General features: G+C 38.9%; 1 pseudogene; it reads left to right on the top strand.

The window, feature by feature from the left end:
• LOC104733391 overlaps positions 6,064 to 11,654 on the top strand; it is a 6,020-nt pseudogene continuing 429 nt past the window's right edge.

Here is an 11,654-nt window from a genome sequence, read left to right as displayed (position 1 = left end):
GGTTCGCGGATGTTACAATTCTCCCCCACCAATAAAGATTCGTCCTCGAATCCCGCAACACCGTCCATCCGTCAAGGACCTCCGTGCCACCGTCAACACGGCCCGCACGTCCTCCGACCGGACCAAATACCGCTCTAGCCACGGACTACAACTCGGACCCGACTAGACAAGCTCAAGTCGCGGCCTGCTTCTCAAACCACTTTTTAAACCTTGCCTTCATCCTCGCCTCGGGCTCCCAAGTCTACTCCTCTACTCGATCACAGTCCCACAGGACTCTCATCAAAGGAATCTTCTTCTTCCGAAGTTCCTTGACTCTCCTCCCGAGTACCCTCAACTGTCTCGCCTCCAAAGTCATATTAGGCTGAAGATCCTCAGGATTCTTAGGCAACAACCGGTCACCCTCGTGAAGACACTTCCTTAGCATCGACACATGAAATATCTTGTGGAACGCATGCATAACCTCAGGCAACTCCAGCCGGTATGCCACTGGTCCCACCCGCTCAACCACTCTGAACGGACCCATGTACCTCGGACTCAACTTAGTCTCTGTCAATGACCTGTTCAGACCCTGCAACATGGCCATCTTTAGATACACTCTATCACCAACCTGAAACTCAATATCCTTTCACCTCTTATCAGCATAGCTCTTCTTCCGATGCTCAGCCTCCCTCATGTTCAGCCTCAGAACCCGAATCTTCTCAGAGGTCTCCTGAACAAAATCCGCACCATATATGCTCCTCTCCCCCACCTGAATCCAACATAACGGTGTACGACATGGCCTCCCATACAAAGCCTCATAAGGAGCCATCCCAATACTAGCCTGGTAGCTGTTGTTGTAAGCAAACTCCACCAAGCTCAAATGATCTGCCCAATGACCACCCCAGTCCAACACGCACATCCTCAGTAAATCCTCCAAAATTTGGATCGTCCTCTCTGACTGACCGTCCGTCTAAGGATGGTAGGGTGTACTCCTATGCACCTTCGTTCCCATCTCTACCTGAAACACCCTCCAGAACACCGAAGTGAACTTGGAATCTCTATCAGACACAATACTAGCAGGCACACCATGCAATCTGACTATCTCCCTCACATACTTCTTGGCCAAAACCGCTGCTCCATCAGTTTTCTTGATGGCCAGAAAATGTGCAGACTTAGTCAAACGGTCCACAATGACCCAAATAGCATCAAACGTCCTCGACACAGGTAAACCTACCACGAAGTCCATCGTGATCAAATCCCACTTCCACTCTGGAATGGGTAAACTCTGTAATAAACCACCAGGAACCTGATGCTCCGCCTTCACCAGCTGGCAAGTATCACACTTCGCCACCCAGTCAGCTACGTCCTTCTTCATCCCGACCCAGTGATAATACCGCTTGAGGTCACGGTACATCTTGGTCGCCCCTGGATGAATAGAGAACTTCCTCGAATGAGCCTCTCTCAGTATTTCCTGCCTCAACTCCTCACCCTTGGGCACACAAACCCGACCATGCACAAGGATAGTACCATTAGCAGAAACCTGATACTCTGAACCCGCAGCCTTAGAGGCATTCACCAGCCACTCATCACTCTCCTGAGCTAACCGCACTCTGCTCAACAAGTCCGCTCGATCAGCTGCCTCCAAACCCAAAGGTTCCTGTGAGATAGCACACAAACTCAATGCACTAATCTCACCTACCAACGCCTCCATATCCTGCTCCTGAGCCGAAGCCGCCCGCTTCCGACTCAAGGCATCTGCAACTAGGTTAGCTTTACCAGGATGGTAAGCTATGTCCAGATCATAATCCGCTACTAACTCCATCCAACGTCTCTGCCTCAAAATCAGCTCAGGCTGAGTAAAAATGTACTTCAGACTCTTGTGATCTGTAAATATCTGTACCTTCTACAGATAAGACCTCCAAATCTTCAGAGCAAAAATCACTGCTGCCATCTCCAAATCATGAGTAGGATAATTAGCTTCATGCTTCCGCAACTGTCGCGAAGCATAGGCTCTAACCTTCCCCTGCTACATAAGCACACAACCCAACCCAACTCTAGATGTATCTGTATACACAACATAAGGCTCGTTCTGCTCAGGCAGTGCTAACACCGGCGTTGTAGTGACCCTCATCAAGGGTAAAAATCCCAAAATAAGAATTCAAGGCAATGACTCGGGAATGACTCAAAAAGAAAGAAGATGTAAAATGAAGAAGGACGACCAAAAGAAGTCCGAGAAAATATTCATGAGTCGAATAATGGCCGAACCAAGGTTGGAGTGACCGAAGGTAAGATTGAGGCCTTAAAACCAACTTAAAATTAATGGTTTATGCGGAAACGGTATCCGCGGAAAGTCGGGTAGGAACCGGGAAAAATACCGAGACGTTCAAGGGGTGGTCGAGAAAATCTGTCGAGAGTGTCGAGAAAAGTTATCGAGAAAATCTGTCGAGAGTGTCGAGAAAAGTTGTCGAGAAAATCTGTCGAGAGTGTCGAGAAAAGTTGCGGAGAAAATCTGTCGAGAGTGTCGAGAAAAGTTGTCGAGAAAAATCTGTCGAGAGGCCGAGGAAAGTTGTCCGAGGCGTATTGTCGAACATCCGAGACATACTGTCAAGGTGTCCGAGACGTGCCGTCGAGTGAGGTCGATAGCATCCGAGGGCGTCCGGCCCATGACCGAGAGGAATGACCGGGTGAGACCGAAAAATGTCGAGAGAAGGGTTCTCGTCGAGGAATGTCGACCGAGGGACGAATTTGGCCGAGAAAAAAATAAAATAGTTATTTTTCTCAAAATTCTGGCCAATCGGATTACATGCAATCGCATGCACTAATAAAAAGGCTTACATGCACTAATAGAGTGGAATTAGTGGGATTAATGGCAATTAACGATTGGGGGTGTTAATCACACTCAACATGCAAGGCATGAGCTAGCCACTTGTCAAAACGCACTAAGGAGGAAGAGGGAGAGTTCAAGCCTATAAATAGAGGATGTGAGACTTCATTCTCTCATTCTCTCATTTCTCTCATTTTCGCAAAAATCTCCTAAGTCTTTAAGCTCTCTTTTCTCACCTTAAAAATTGAGAGAGACCGAGAGAAAGATCAAGGGAGAGAGATTGTCGACATTTACGTCGAGAGGAGATCAAATAAGGGAAGGTTTTGCGTCGAGGAGTAAGAGGTCATTGAGAGAGACATTGTCGAGAAAGAGACGGAGACCTTGTCGAAGAAATCACCGAGAAAATACGGTGATAGTGTCGAAAGAAAAAGACTGAGAAGAGAAATTGGTTGCGGTAGTAGCGGTCGAAGAAGCGGAAGGCTGATCGACGCGAAGAAGAAGTGGAGTGTCTGATCGAGTGGTGCGGTGAAGTCCAGTGAGCATCGATGAGAAGGTGAGTCTGTGGTAAGCATGTAAGAGTAGCATGCTCGTTGTTGCGGTTCAAGGTTTGTTGCATGCATGCGAAAAAGGGGTGGTTTGCGTGCGAATAAATTGGACTCACTCGATAACGGGTTAAAGGAGAAGTTGGGTGAATTTTTGTTAAGTAATTAAAACTCTTAAAATGCGGTTTAAGGGTTGCGTGCATGATTGAACCAAAAAGGTTTCATGCATGAGTAAGTGAATAAAATATTTTGCATTTTGTGCATAATATTGATGGAGGATTGGTGGTATGTGTATTTTGGACTTGAGATTTGTGGATGATTAAAATGAGCTTGCATGCTTAATTGCGATGAGAAGTATTTAAATGGTTCAAATTGATTGAGTGGCATGCATGGTAAACCTTTGAGGAATGAGTTGTTTAAGTGGGATGATGTGGCTGCATGCATGTAAAGTAATCATCGATTATTATACAATTTTATCCTTTGATGTTAAGTTTAGAAATACAGATTTGGAATAAATTAAATAATTATGTATGTGTTCACGTTTGCTTCTGCCTTAAGTTTTCTTCGGGTTGGAGGCTACATCTAATACCAAATTGGCGGCGATTTACTGAGGATTTCCTCTTGACAACGACAACTTCATCTTATTGGCCGCGTCTCTCTTTCCCCTGATTGCTTGAAGACGGAGATTACGTCTGAGTGATGGCTCTCTCAGACGGTCTAGCTTGCGTTAGGTGTGTTGCTCTGTTTAGTTCATGGCGGTTAGATTCTCTCCGCTTCTTGCTCGGAGATCGATCTCCGATGATCGTGGCTGATGGAGTCAAGAGACTTGACGGCGTTGGTGAACTTGCGTTCACCTCTTCTCCGACTTCAAATTTGTTTCATCTCGCTAGGATGTGCTCCAAATGAATCGGCCATTAGAGCAGGTTAAGTTTCTTTGCTTTTGTTTCAAAAAAAATGTGGTTGAGTTTGGTGAGTTTAGGTGATGTGAATGAAGAGAATTTATAGTGTTTAGGTAAAGATTGTAGGGTTTTTCATTTAAGAATTCCAAAAAACATTGTAGAGCAAGTTTAAAAGATTTTGCAAATAATTTTGAAATGGAAATTATACTGGGTATATGCGATTGTGCTTGTACATTCATTGAGAAAATATTCATATTTTCAAATCGTCTAATTACAATTGGAAAACAAAATCTATCTTACCTTATTAATAGGAAGAATATTAATTTTAAAATAAACATCTTCACTGTTTTATTGGAATGTTTTCTGTTATTGAGAAAATCTTAGAAATTATCTTACCTTATATGTAGACTTGGTTTTTAATTTACGTATAATGTAAAAGATATTATCTTTAATAACTGATTATTTTAAATTTAATGCTCTTCATTTTAGGTAATTAATTTTTGCGACTTGCTAAAATTCCGTGAAACGAACACATGTTTTGATTACACATTATTTAACTAGAATATGATCCGTGCTAGAGCACGGGTTGAATTTTCTTACTTTTGTTTATTTGGTAATTTTTATTGAAAACATTGTATATGTGATTATTTTATTTGATTTAATAGTTTTTATTGGATGGTACACTATGCCAAGAAATCATATACTAAATATGACTTATGAAAATAACATCTATTTTGTAAGACATATTCTAGTATATCTAGATTTTGACCCGCGGTATAACGCGGATTAAATTGTGTGATAAAAAAATAATTTTTATTTGTTAATTTTATTTGATTTGTTTAGTGTCTAAAATTATTGTTAATTCTATGACTTAACCTATAGTATAGCGCATATTAATTTTAGGACCAAATATGTAACATATGTTGATCAAAATCATCGTGACCGAGAAAGCCTACCAAAAAAATATTATTCCAAACTTAAATTTAATCCGAAAAATCATATTTGAAATTTAAACTCGTGCTCTAGCAAAAAATCATATTTTTTGAAATTTTTCATATTATAGTGACATATATATTGACCCGTGCTATAACAAATCAAATTAGAGTGTTTATAATTTTTAACTTTTTGATCTATCATATATTTATGATATTCTTAAAAATATCAAATTAAACTATTTTTGAAGATTCCAAATCAAATTATTTAAAAAGTTTATTATATTATATAAAACTATACAATTTAGCAAAAGAAATATTTAAATTTTGACCCGTTACTCAGTCAAAATTTTCTGATAAAGTTATGTAAGATTTTATTTTTTAGTATAATCGGAAATCACTTGTAACGGAAGAATGATTAATTTCTATTCATTTATGAGATTTTTTTGCCTATATATAGTTAGTTAAATATTCTTAGGAGATTTTATTTTATTCTTCAGAATATCCTTTTTAAAAAAATTCTTATCCTAAATCTATATAAACTATTAAATAATTAATCCATATAACCTATCAAATAATTAATTTTAGTTATAATATATATTATATTATATAGTCTACCAATTTGAAGTCGTGTACTTCTGTTTTATTAAAGAAGGGGATCTATTGTTTTTGGTGTAATTTTTTAGAGACCAATATTGCAGAATAACAATTTAAATAAGTACAAATAAAAGGGTAGAAACTAAAATGTACTTAAAAAAATGTATATATAGATATAGATGTATGGCAATGAAATCCTAGGTTTAGGTTGTAATCAGACGCCACTTCTGCCCTTCTACGGCAAGACAAAACATTCAATCGTCTCTCTCTCTTTCAATTTGCCATACAATATGGAGAAAGGGCAGAACCCTAGTTCTCCTAAGCGTCTCAGACGAGATACACCAAATTCCTGGTCGGAGCTTCCTCTAGACCTCTTGACTTCAGTGTTCGAACGCCTCACCGTTGCTAATTTCCAACGAGCTAAATCCGTGTGTTCGTCTTGGCACTCCGCTTCGAGACAATACGTGCCCAAACAGTTCCCTTGGCTGGTTCTCTTCCCCAAAGACAACAACGACAACAACTCATGCACGTTGTTCAATCCCGAGGAGAAACACAAACTTTACAAAACGAAAGATCTTGGTGAAATTTTTGCAAAGAGTGTTTGTATGGCAACCTATGGAAGCTGGCTCCTTATGCGAGATCCACGATTCAATCTCTATATTTTGAATCTGTTCACTTACGAGAGGATCAGTCTACCTCCTGTGGAGTCACAACTTGGAATGACAAAGATCGAGCGAACCGTAGATGATGGTTTTCACGTTTCACCCGATCACAACGTTAGGGAGATCAACAGTAGAGGTATTCCTATACGAACCCCTGTGTTTCCAAAGATTACGTAGTTATATGGGGATTTGGAACGTGGTGTGTGGTTTACGCCAAGAAAGGAGATACCTCGTGGACTCAGATCCCGGAACTTTCAAATTGTCTTCACTTGGTTTACAAGGATCACAAGCTTTACTTCTCTAGCTCTGGCTACAAATGTGAACTCAGAATCTTTGATCTCTCTAGAGAGGTTCCGCAACAAACCTTTCAAGGTTGTGTCATTATGCGAATCTTATTAAAACAACGTCGTCTTAAACCCTACAGAACTGTCAATACAAAACTTGTAGTCACAGTAAATGGAGATGTCCTCAAGGTTGACAGAATATGGTGTTGGTGTTTATAATATAGTTAACATATATTATAAAGTTTACGTAAGCACCGCTTGATAGAAGAGATGCATCCATTGGTTTAAGTAACTCTTGGTTTAAGCATCTCTTGGTTTAATATATAAAGACGAGAAGTTGTCGAGAACAGAGGACAAGAGAGAGAAACAATACGGACGAGAGAACCACAAACAAGAGAAACAGAGATTGAACTTGATTCAATCCTCTTCTTCTCTAAAATCAATTTCTGGAAATCTCAGAGTAGGTTTGCTAGGGTCTTTGTAAGGTGTCAATACAGAGGTCGATAGTTGAATCCTCAAGATAGACGTCCACTTAACTACTTACACCATAGTAGGGACGAAATTCTGTCTTAGGAGATTGCAATTTGCAAGCCTCTATCAACGATACGTTTCAGTTACGAGAGAGAGAGAGAAAGAATAATCAAGTGAGTTGTAGTTAAATACGGGTGTTGTGATCTGCATCTATATTCTGAGAATAACAATCTAAGACAGAATTTTCTTCTTTGTTGTTTTGGAATTGATAGATGGATCAATCTGCTGCAGTTGTGAAGAATCACACTGAGAAACCTTTTGTGTTCCGAGGAGTGGATTTCAAGAGATGGCAGCAAAAGATGTTGTTTTATCTAACAACATTGAATCTGGCACAATACGTGACTTCAGAAGCACCGGAACTACTGGTTGAAGGTGATATTTCAGATGAAATTATCAAGGCATCAGAGGCATGGACACAAAACGAGTTTTTGTGCAAGAATTATATTCTTAATGCCTTGGATGATTCTCTCTATGATGTTTATCACATTTTCCAAAGCCCAAAACAGTTGTGGGAATCATTGGAGAAGAAGTACAAGTCTGAAGTTGCAAGTGCCAAGAAATTCATTGTTGGAAAGTTTCTGAATTTTAAGATGAGTGACACCATCCCAGTGGTGAAACAAGTTGAAGAAATTCAAGTAACTGCTCATGAATTGAAGGATGAGGGTATGGGACTGAATGAAACCTTCCTGGTTGCATCCATTATTGAAAAATTGCCACCAACTTGGAAAGATTTCAAGACCCACCTGAAACATATTCATGAAGATATGAGTCTTGAGCAGTTAATTCTGAAACTTCGAGTCGAAGAAGAAAACCGCAAGAACGAGAAATCTGAGTTCTCGTCGATGGAAGCAAAGGCCAATGTAGTTGAGGGAAACAGTTCCAAGTGCAAGGGCTTTAAGAAGAACAAAAATGTTAAGAGAACGTTCATTCCACCAAAGGGTTCTAACTTCAAGAAGAAGCCACAAGGTGCTTGTTGGGTGTGTGGAAAACCTGGCCATAGAGCTAAGGACTGTCGCCATAAGAAAGAAGGGACATCATGTGGAGATGCTAATAATGCAAACCTCATCGAAGATCAGTTCGTTGCGGTCGTTTCCGAAGCAAACATGATGACAAACTCTAATGATTGGTGGGTTGACACTGGTGCAACAAAGCATGTGTGCTCCGACGTGAGTATGTTCACAACGTACGAACACGGTTCGGGTGGAGAAAAGCTGTATATGGGAAACGCAAGCACAGCAACGATTGAAGGAAAAGGCAGAGTGGTCTTGAAACTCACATCTGGGAAGGAACTTGCACTCACCAATGTGCTCCATGTTCCTGAGATTCGAAAGAATCTGATTTCTGGTTCACTTCTTAGCAACAAAGGTTTTAAGATTGTATTTGAATCTGATAAGGTTGTACTCACTAAAGGTGGGATGTATGTCGGAAAGGGCTATCTCTGTGATGGTCTTTTCAAACTGAATGTTATACCAATCATTAATAAAAATGCAGGCAGTAGCTCTGCTGCTATTTACTTGCTTGATTCAAGTGACTTATGGCATGCAAGAATGGGTCATGTTAATTATCGTTCTTTACGTAGAATGATGAATTTAGGATTGTTACCAAAACACAATCTTAATAAAATAAATAGAAGCAAATGTGAAGTTTGTGTGGAATCTAAGTATTCAAGACACTCTTACAAATCTGTGGAAAAATCAAACGTGTTACTTGGTTTGATACATAGTGACTTGTGTGATTTTCTATCTACACCAAGTCGTGGAAGAAAGAAGTATTATATTTCTTTCATTGATGATTATAGTAATTTTTGTCATATCTATTTGATTGATACTAAAGATGAGGCTTTGAATATTTTTAAGAAATATAAAGCTGAGGTTGAAAATCAATTAGATAAGAGAATAAAGATTCTTAGGTCTGATCGTGGTGGAGAATACAAGTCAAATGAATTCTCAGATTTTTGTTCTACACATGGAATCATTCATCAAACTACAGCTCCTTATACTCCAATGCAAAACGGAGTGGCTGAAAGGAAAAATAGAACACTAAAAGAGATGATGAATTCCATGTTAAACAATTCAGGTGCACCACGTAATTTATGGGGTGAAGCTATTCTGACAGCAAATTCAATATTGAATAAAATTCCTCATAAAAAGAGTGATAAAACCCCATATGAATTATGGAAGAATAAGACTCCTTCATATAAAAATATGAAAGTGTGGGGTTGTCTTGCAAAGGTTCAAGTACCTTTACCAAAAAGAACTGTTATTGGGTCAAAGACGGTGGATTGTGTCTACATCGGTCCTGCAGAAAACAGTGCAGCTTATAGATTTTTAGTTTTTAAATCTGATAATGCTGATGTAAAGGTAAATACAATCATTGAATCAAATGAGGCAGAGTTCTTTGAGGATGTATTTCCATACAAAGACTCTATAAAAACAAGTACTAAACGGGTACGTGAGAATGATGAAAGTGCCTCAAAGGTTCAAGAAGAAGAAAATGAACCAAGAAGAAGTAAAAGAGGAAGAATTGCTAAAGATTTTGGTACAGATTTTATGACATATTTGAGTGAATATGAACCTCAAACGTATAAAGCTGCTATTGAATCATCAGAAGCACTTTATTGGAAAGAGGCAATTCAAAGTGAAGTTGAATCCATTTTGAGTAATCATACATGGGAATTGGTTGATTTACCACCTGGTAATAAACTAATTGGACATAAATGGATCTTTACTAAGAAGTTGAGACCGGATGGTACGATTGAGAAATATAAAGCAAGACTAGTGGCGAAAGGATTTCGTCAAAAGGAAGGTCTTGATTTCTTTGATACATATTCTCCGGTGACTAGAATCACTTCAATCAGATTGTTAATAGCAATTTCAGCCATATATGATCTAGAAATTCATCAAATGGATGTTAAAACAGCATTTCTAAATGGTGAACTAGATGAAGAAATATATATGGAACAACCCAAAGGCTTTGTAGTAAAGGGGCAAGAGAAGAAAGTTTGTAAGCTTAAGAAGTCTTTGTATGGACTTAAGCAAGCACCAAAACAGTGGCATGAGAAGTTTGACAACACAATGAGGTCGTTTGGTTTTACAATAAATGAGTGTGACAAGTGTGTGTATATTAAGAAAACCAAAATTGATACGATCATTGTATGTCTATATGTGGATGATATGTTGATATTGGGAACAAGTAAAGACATTATCAATGCCACAAAGAAGATGTTGAGTGAAAGTTTTGAAATGAAAGACATGGGATTGGCTGACATAATTCTTGGGATTAGAATTAAACGAGAACCAAATGGTTACTCGCTTACTCAATCTCATTATGTGGAGAAAGTTCTAAAGAAGTTTGGTCATTTTGATGATAGACCAGTAGTTACTCCGTTTGATCCAACATGCAAGCTGTCAAAGAATGAAGGTGAAAGTGTGCCTCAGTTACAATACACACAAATCGTTGGAAGCCTCATGTACATTACAAATTGTACAAGACCAGATTTCGCTTATTCTTTGAGTCGATTAAGTCGATATCCAAGTAATCCAAATAGAGACCACTGGCATGCTTTGGTTAGAGTATTGAGATACTTAAAGCATACAATTAATTATGGTCTATATTTCACGAAATTTCCTTCTGTAGTAGAAGGATATAGTGATGCTAATTGGATCTCTGGAAGTACGGATAGTAAATCAACAAGTGGTTATGTGTTTACACTTGGTGGTGGTGCTGTGTCTTGGAAATCATCTAAACAAACGTGTATTGCACGCTCAACAATGGAGTCCGAGTTTATCGCATTAGATAAAGCTGCGGAAGAAGCTGAATGGCTTAGAAATTTTATTGAAGATATTCCCTTCTGGCCAAAGCCCGTAACTGCACTATGTATCCATTGTGATAGTATGGCTGCCTTAAATAGAGGGAAAAATAAAATTTACAATGGCAAGTCAAGGCACATACGTCGGAGACATGCTACAATACGACAATTGCTTTCCAATGGGGTGATAGCATTGGATTATATTAGATCAAAGGAAAACTTGGCTGATCCTTTGACTAAAGGCCTACCGAAAGAGCAAGTCGTATTCACTTCGAGGGGAATGGGTTTAAAGCCAACACAATGAGTCATCACTTGGTGGAAACCTTACCTAGCAACATTGGAGATCCCATGGTTTAGGTTCAAGAGGCAAACTGGCTGAGGAAAATTCAGGAGAAGAATACACATTTCTAATTCCTATGAAGTAATTTGTATTTCCATTGAAGATTAAAGGGATGAATATTTTATTCTTAATAATATTAATATCTTTTCTAAAAAGTGGAATAGAATGGACTATTCTTAATTAATGTTACCGATATGAGAGTCGGTGTTGTGGTCGCACCTATGAGAATTGATATGGCTAAATTCTCTAGAGCTCT

Source organism: Camelina sativa, chromosome 12, assembly GCF_000633955.1.
Source record: "Camelina sativa cultivar DH55 chromosome 12, Cs, whole genome shotgun sequence".
In the NCBI taxonomy this organism is placed as follows: Eukaryota; Viridiplantae; Streptophyta; class Magnoliopsida; order Brassicales; family Brassicaceae; genus Camelina; species Camelina sativa.
The sequence above is the reverse complement of the archived record's forward strand: the minus strand, read 5'-3'. Positions and strand labels throughout refer to the sequence as shown.